We start from the raw sequence: 9,065 nt of genomic DNA, 5'->3' as shown, positions 1-9,065 counted from the left end.
ATACTCTCTATAAATTAGGCCTCTCTTTTCTGAAGAGCACATAACCCTTAGCAAAGCAACTGTGACTTTCTTCACTGTATTGCCTAATTAAATCTGGTCCATTCAATGAGGGGTAAAATTCCTTTTTCTGCTAGTTGAAGTGATAAGTAAGTATGATTTAAGACCACTTTATCTACTATGCCTTTGTATCTTACAAACTTTTAACTGATAAATATTCTTAGTGAAGATACATACATGGGATTATTATGTGCCACCCAGTGCTGTATATTAATTGAGACTGAATACCCTGGTGATCAGGTATTTGGGATCATTGTCAATTTGAGATGATTGATCATCTAATCTTATCAAGAGGGGTTCACATTCAGGACGGAAGTTTGTTTTGTCTCATTTACCCTACAAGGATGCAAATTTGTGTGCAAATATCTTTCAGCTGTCCTAATGGCTTTCTGAGTTGCTTTGAAGGCCAAAAAGTATACACTTTTTGAATTCATTTGCATTTTTTTATGTTTATCTCCCTAAAGAATACAGTATCCATATTTCAGAAAAGTACAAAGCTTGTGACTGAAATCCTTAACTGATAAATTCTGATATATTAATACGTGGATTATGTTGTTGCCACATCTTGTTCTTTAATCCATTCACTTTGTGCTGAGACATCACAAAAAGGTTTTTCATCCAGGGTGTGGCTGGGCACTGGAACAGGCTCCCCAGGGAAGTGGTCACAGCATCAAGCCTGACAGAGTTCAAGAAGTGTTTGGATGATACTTTCAGGGACATGGTGTGACCCTTGGGGTGTCCTGTACAGGTCTAGGAGTTGGACTTGATGATCCTGATCGGTTCCTTTCAACTCATCATATTGTGTGAATCTATGATTCTATAATATTGATACAAACTTCTCTGACATATCTTTAGGCCAATAGTTATTTCAATAGGCTCAACAAAAGAAAAAAGTGAAGGTGATATGTACTTTCTCATTTCAGTATTGTTTAAGTGAGCAAACTCTCAAGGATCATGGAATTGGATTAAAAATAATTATATAAAAGGAATTAAAAACAAATTAATTTATTATTTTTATTCTATTCAGAACTCTGGGATAAATCTAGATTATATATTGTTTGGGTGTTTTGTTTTGTTTTTAAAGTCAATTACAGAAGTAAAGAGATAGTGGCAAAATGCTGAGAAGAAAGAAGAAATCTCCAGTTTCTTGAGAGGCTCCAAACATCAGAAGGAGAAAATAGAAAACTACCAAGACAGTAAATAATACATAGGTAGGGGAAAATAAACATCTTTAACTCAAATATCAGTATCTTTTAGAATACATTTATATTTCTAAATATAAGCATCTAAGTTGAGGCACTTGGTTCTGTATTTGATATTTAGTGTCATGTTTGTCTGCATCCTCAGTCTCTTCAGTTACCATTGTTATAAATGGGAAGTAAGCATCTTAGCAAAGATGGAGATTTCTGAAGACTGCCATCAGAGTCTCTGAGCCAAGACATTCTGGCAGTTTGCTAGGACAAACAAAGTTCACCCTAGTTGTGCTTCTCCCCTTTGCCATTCTTTCTCCTGTCCCAGCTATGTGAGCTACCTCATCTCATGCTGTCTGTGGTACTTGTTTGGCTGCCCCGTGGGTGAATTTATAAAGACAATGCAGGAGAGAACTATCCCAAGAAAGATGTGAATAGTTTTCTACCATCTTAGTGACTTCAATCTGCAAATGAGTGGCAGAAACAAAACTAAAAAAGGGATGATGCTGCGTAGTTGTGAGTGGGAAATGTGTGGAAAGGGAGTGAAAGAAAAGAGCTGAAGTAGAGGTGTTATGAAAAGGAAATACTCCCGGCAGCTGCAATGAACTGTCATCAGCTCACATCACACTAACTTGTACTTCACTGTAAAATACATTGTGTGCAGTAAGATATATTGTGGCTTTTCCTCCCTCTGCTGCTCATCACCTGCAAGTGTAACTGTACTTGTACTGATGCTTGTATCAGTATGAGACTGTGGAGATGGAACACTGATGAGTTCAGGCTAAAAAAATTGCTATCCTTTTGGCTGCTTATATTTAACTTTTTTGTTCAGTGATCCATGTCAGAGCAAAGCCCAAGAAGTGCATTCTAGGCATAACCAAGAAGATGATAATCTGTAGCTTTAAGCATGCCTGTATTCAAATGCTGGCTTTTAATATTCTAATATTTTTAAAAATGTGTTTACGCTGCACTAGGAAGAGAAATACAGTGATTTGGCAAACTATATATGTTTCTTGGAGAAAGGTAATTTTGTTATCCATCACTACCATTTATATGCTGCATTTAGCTGTGAAGGATGTAGGTTAAATAGAAAGGAAAATGGAATTAAAATGTAAAAAAGGTTACAAAATTTATTTTTAAGTAGTTTCATGACCAAAATAGGTTTTCTGCTTATTGGATGCAGGAATGTTATCTAAAAAAGTAATTGAGATTCTAAATGATGAATATCTCCATATCATTTGGAAGAGTGTTCAAAATCAGAATATTTTGATAGATATAAGCACTAAATAGAATTTTTCTCTCTTTATTAATTTAAGGTATTGCTGAATTGCAGGTATCAAAGCCAAAGATATAAATATCAGAGTAGAAAAAATTTCTTAAGACATATGAGTGAAAAAAATTGCAAGAGCAGAAAATAATTCTGTTCCTTCTTGTTGTTGTTTCTGTGAAACAGTAGATTGAAAATAAGGCTTCCCTTCAGACCTTGTTTTGCCATCACAGGAAAGTCTGTTATTATATGTTGCAATGGGAAAAGTCAGGAAACATTGGCCAAGGCCCCACATAGGTACTCACTGCTATTACTGCTACAGCTGTTGATTCCTGTGAGAATCTTCTTCAAGTTAAACCAGAAAGCTGAATTTCATATAAAATCATGAAGTCTACTTCTCCCAGCAATGAAGTTCATCCACAAAATCTTTCCCCCTAAACAATTTCTCATTCCTGCTAATTTTAAGGTTTTGTACCTTGATGACAATCTTTCTTAAATGCACAGAATTGTACAGAATGTACTTGCTTAGTTTGTGAATGATAAAGTTGCCAATATTTTTTTATTGAGGTTTTAAACTGATACATCATAACAAGAGAGATCAGAAAATACATCACAGTAGGACTGTGCAATCATGTTATATAGATAAAGAAGCTAACTAATTTCAGCGATTTCAAGAAGCATGATTTTACTTTATGATGAGTTCTGTAGGATTAATGATTATTACAATAAATTTGCCTTTTGGAATCCTGAAACACTTGGATTTATTGTGCATCTCCTTTTATCTTATATTCTTCTCCTTTATATTTTTAAAAAATAATTTCAAAATCTCTTTATTATAAGATTGTAAAGAACTCATTTTCCTTTCCAGGGTTGAAGATGAGTATATGAGAAGGAGGTTTGTTTTAGATGAAGGAGCACACGGAATCCTTGAAAAACTCATGAAGTAGATTCTGCATTGTTGTCTTCAACTATTTCTTTTGTTTATAGGCTACAAAAGTGCTGGACTTGTTACAACCTTGTGATAATGAATATTAAAAAAATGGAAGTTGATTTTCCAATTTTTGTTGAAAAGCTGTGGAAATTAATAAATTCTTTGTATTACTTTTTAAGTTTTTCAATCAGTAGCTTTCTCAAGTAAGTGTTCAAGCTCATAATCATATTGACTTTGTATAGTGTCATGAAAAGGATAAACAGCAAAACTGAAAAAAACAGCAAAACATGCAGCAAACACCTGAGAGTTCCTAGAATTCTTTCTTATTGCACATATGGAAACTGCTAAGCTGCCAATACAGAAGTGAGAAAAAAAAGTCTATTCTTTCTTTTTGTATTACATGAAGACTTTGCAAAAAAATTTATTTTACATATGTTTTCTATTGTTATTACTGCCTCAATGTCTCCTGTCAGGTTCTGGTACTGGTATAGAAATAATATCTCTCACATGCAATAACAATTTTTCTCTCCTCTTTACAAGAAAAAAAAATTAAAAAAAGAAGTGCCCAGAGTAGTATTCCAGCTCTGTAGTTTTTTTGACAATGTCTATACTTTGCTATGTGTTTCTCCTCTCTACAGTAAGACAGAAAAAATAACAAATTGTAAATATAATTGAGGAGTTTATGACACTCCTTGGCTTCTTTGACACCCTGGCAAAGGTTTTCTGTTCACCATCCATACTGATACACTGTAAAGTACTGCTGTGTCTTGTAAGCCATGGTCCTTAAGGTCATTTAAAATAATTTTTATATTTTGGCACCAAGCTTGCAAATGTATGGGAAAAGACCATATATTTTAATTATTATTTATCTTAGGGTCTGCAGAAATCAATTGATTGAACACAGTCAATGAAAAAAATCCAAATCACAATTGGTACATATGCTGTTCAGAAAAGGGTTTATACAGCTCTTTTCAAAGATTTTATGCACATGAAGACAATTGTGATAGGCTGTCTTACATCTCTCTCTCTCTCTTTTTTTTTTTCTAACTGGTAATTGGAAAGGGTTTATTAAATGCAATAAGGGGGGTTTTATTGACTGGTGAGGTAGTCCAGTAACCTTTAGTACTATGGAACAAGCACACTTCATTTAAAAAAAAAATCTTTAACTGATGCTGGAAAAGAGACAGTGCCAACTGTTTTACTCAAAGCTCGAGAGTGATTGCTCTGTTGTCGTCAAGCGGAGTATGTACAAATGTTTATTGTGCCAAAGAAGGTGATAAAGCTGATTTTGCTATTGGAAAGAGCAATACAAAGAATAAATGAAGGCTAGAATATGCATTATATATTGCTTAACAGTCTGTTTAGTCCAGTGTTTCAGTAGTATTTCAGTCAACTAACTTGCACTTTCTCCCGTGATGTCAGAACTGACTTGCCCCTGAATATCCTTTGACCTTACAATTCACCTATGATGTAAATACATATTACCCTTAGATAGATCCATGGATGTGCACATGCTATTAAATATATAAAATGTGTAAATGAAAAATATAGAACTATGGCAATGTAAACCTTTACTGAATTGGTATCTCTGCATAATTTCACAAATTGACACCATTTCAGAAAGGTAAATAGTCTTAACTTAAATTCATCCCTGCTCCATTACACTATCCTTTTTCCATCTGACAGGGATTTGCATCCAAATCCAAGGTTCTGACGACCCACACCTTCTTATTTCTCCAATAATCACACCTCTATCATTTCATGATTGCTGTATTCAAGACCGCCTCTGCTGTGATTTAACCTCAGCCAGCAACCAAATACCATGCAGACACTAGCACACTTCCCCATCATGGGATGAGGGAAAGAATTGGAAGGAATTGGGAGAAAATTCATGGTTAAACACAGTTTAATATGGAAAGAAAAATCATGCACATAAGCAAAGCCAAACAAGGAATTTACTCACTCCTTCTGTTGGTGCAGTCATCTCCAGGAGAGCAGGATTCTATTCCACCTAACAGCAACTTGGGGAGAAAAACACCATCAGTCCAAATGTCACACCCTTCTTGCTTCTTCCCCAACTTTATATCCTGAGGATAATATCCTATGGTCTGGAATATCCCTTTGGTCAGTTGGGATCACCTGTCCTAACTGCATCTCTTCCCAACTTCCCATGCACCCCCAGCCTCCTCAGCAGCGTTGGCAGTATCAAAAGCTCAGTGTGAGCCCTGCTCAGCAATAACAGAAACATCCCTATATTATCAACCCTGTGTTCAGCACAACACCAAAACATCACCCACCAATCCTTCTCTGTTCATGAGCAACAGGCCCAGAGGACACTTTCCCTGGTTGGCTCCCTCACCAGCTGTGTCAGGAAGTTATCTTCAACACACTCCAGGTACCTCCTAGACTATCTTCTGTATTGGATTTCCAGCAGACATCTGGCAAGTTGAAGTCCCCACAAGTAAAAGGGCCAGCAATTGCAAGACTAATCCCTTCTGCTTAGAGGATATTTCATATGTCTCCTAATCCTGGTTGGGTGGTCTGTAACAGACTCACACCAGGATATCTGCCCTGTTGGCCTGGCTCTGATTTACCCATAAACACTTGACCCTATCATCACCATCACCAAGCTCTAGACCATCAAAATGTGCCCTAACATGCAGTCGTGGGACTGCTGTTGCCTGGGCTGCCCTGCATTGCCAGCGTGGCCATCAGCTGGGAGTGGTCCTGTGTCTCCTGCTCCCCAGGAGCTGCACGGATAGATTACTGTGACTGTATCATAATGAACTGCAATTACAGTGTTTGATTTGATTATAAAGTTTCATATTTTCTTCTAGCTGCTTAGAAACATAAATGTTAATTGTGGGTTTCTCCAGGTACTTCATAGTGATCTCCCGGAAGATTTTGCTGCTGCCTAAAATGACCTTAACAGCAAAACATGGGTGAACTTTGACTAGTTCCTACTGACTGATTCTAGAATGGCTGATATGAAACAAGGAAATCGACTTTCCTTTTTAGGAATTGGTAGGTAAACATTCTATTTTTATAAGCAGATATACAGTGTAGTTTCAACAAACTGTTGTATGGATTGCAGGAAGATTCAGAGGACTATCTGTGTTTGCGTGTGTGAAAATATAATCTCACATAATATCAGGCTTGCAGTGTCCCCATTCTCTTACCATGGCTGTTCTTTCTCTTATCAAAACCTATTTGCTTCTTGAATCCCCACCCAGTGCACCAATAAGCGTTTTGCTGCTGTTGCTGTGTTTGCATCCCTTTGACATTATGAAACTGAAAGAAAGAGAAATGCACTTTCAGTGTGGTTAGTTTATGCACGTAATCCATATGTAGTATAAGAGTAATCAGAGATTTCTGTAGGCTGCTGCAAATAATCTGTACTGAATTTGCACAATTATATTTACCAATGGATAGAACTTAGCCCAAATCTCTATGAACTTTCTTAAGGACCTAAAATACATAGCTCTAATGAAAAATTAATTTAAATTTTTCTGCCTTATATCGTGCACTACATAGATTTTTCAACTGGCTCATGCCACCAAGGAAAGAATCTACCACACAAAGCATAGAATTATAAAGGTATATATTTATTCATGCATCTGAGGCATCCCAGTCACTGGGGCACACTGATTTCAATTTTGCACAGAGTTCCCCACTCTTCAAGTGCTTGGATACAACACAATTGACTAATCACTAATAAACACATACACTCCTTACTACTAATCACAGCAAAAATTTTACCCTGAGCTGGAGGGCCATGACTGCGAGAATGATCAACTCCCAGCTGACCCTGAAATTGTGCAGGATCTGCTGCTCCAGGTGGATCCCTACAAGCCTATGGGGCTTGATTGGATTCATCCCAGTATCCTCAAATTGCTGGCTGATGTCATCACAAAACCTCTCTTGATAATTTTTGAGTGGTCTTGGGAATCCAGAGAGGTCCCAGATGACTGGAAGATGGAGAACATTGTCACAATTTTCAAGAAGCACAAGAATCATGACCCCAGAAAGTACAGGCCTGTCAGTCTCATTTCAGTGTCTGGTAAAGTTATGGAGAAGATTATTCTGGGAAGTACTGAAAAACACCGGGAGGACAATACAGTCACTGGTCACAACCAGCATGACTTCATGAGAGGAAAGTCCTGCTGATACAACTGATTTCCTCCTATGACAAGGTAACCCACATAGCTGATCAAGGGAAGCCAGCTGATTGAATCTTTTTTGATTTCAGAAAAGCTTTCAATACTGTCTCTCACAGTATCCTTCTGGACAGCAAAATGTCCAGCACACAGCTGGATAAACACATCATGTGGTGAGTGAGCAACTGGCTCACAGGTTGAGCACAGATGGTAACAGTGAATGGGGTAACATCAGATTGGTGACCTGTCCCTATTGGGGTTCCACAGGGCTCCATCTTAGGCTCTGTGCTCTTCAGCATCTTCATAAAGGGATTGCACATAGGAGTGGAAGGGATAGTAAGCAAGTTTGTAGATGACACAGAACTGGGAGGACCTTCTGACTCCCTCAAAGACAGAGGCCCTGCAGAGAGACCTCGGCAAATCAGAGGACTTCACAATTACCAACCATGTGAAGTTCAAAAAAGGGAAGTGCCAGATTCTGCACCTGGAATGGGGCAACCCTGGATGTTTTTACAGATTGAGGAATAAGATGCTGGAAAGCAGTGCCATGGAAAGGGACCTCGGGGTCCTGGTCAATGGCAAGCTGGATATGAGTCAGCAAAGCCATGGTAGCCAGGAGGGCCAACCATGTCCTGGGGGGCATCAGGCACAGCATCACCAGCAGGTCGAGGGAGGGGATTGTCTCTCTCTGCTGTGCCCTGGGACAGCCTCACCTTGAATATTGTGTGCAGTTTGGGGTACCACAATATAGGACAAACATCAAGCTCTTAGAGAGCATCCAAAGGAGGGTGATGAAGATGGTGAAGAGGCAGCTATAGGAGAAGCAGCTGAGGTCACTTGGTCTGTTCAGCCTGGAGAACAGAAGACTGAGGGGAGCCCTCATTGAAGTTTACAACTTTCTTGTGAGAGGAAAAGGAGAGGCAGGAACATCTCTTTTCTGTGGTGACTAGTGACAGGACTTGAGGGAATGGCCTCAAGTTGTGTCAGGGGATGTTTAGGCTGGGTATTAGAAAAAGATTCTTCACCCTTGGCAGGATGGTTGGGCACTGGAAAGGCTCGCCAGGGAAGTGGTCACAGCACCAAACCTGACAGAGTTCAAGAAGCATTTGGATGATATTCTCTGGCCCATGGTGTGGTTTTTGGGGATGGTCATGTGCAGAGCTAAGTGTTGGACTCAATGATCCTTGTGGGTTCCTTTCAACTCAGCATTTTCTGTGATTCTGTGATCACTAATAAAAATGATTGAGTAACTTGGAATTGTTCCTAATTTACAACTTTAGCTTGTTCATAGTAACTCTATCTTAACCCTAAGCAAAGCATTGTCTACATAAAAGCATGTGCTCATTTCCTATCCTTTCCTTTTCCAATGTTTCTTTAAGTGACCACTGAGAAATGTGATGCAAGTTCTATGCCTGGTGTTACACCAGGCAAGCAGAGGATTCCTTATAGCATGGCCTTTACAC

Source organism: Pithys albifrons, chromosome 5 (genome assembly GCF_047495875.1).
Source record: "Pithys albifrons albifrons isolate INPA30051 chromosome 5, PitAlb_v1, whole genome shotgun sequence".
In the NCBI taxonomy this organism is placed as follows: Eukaryota; Metazoa; Chordata; class Aves; order Passeriformes; family Thamnophilidae; genus Pithys; species Pithys albifrons.
This window is presented reverse-complemented; position numbering follows the sequence as displayed.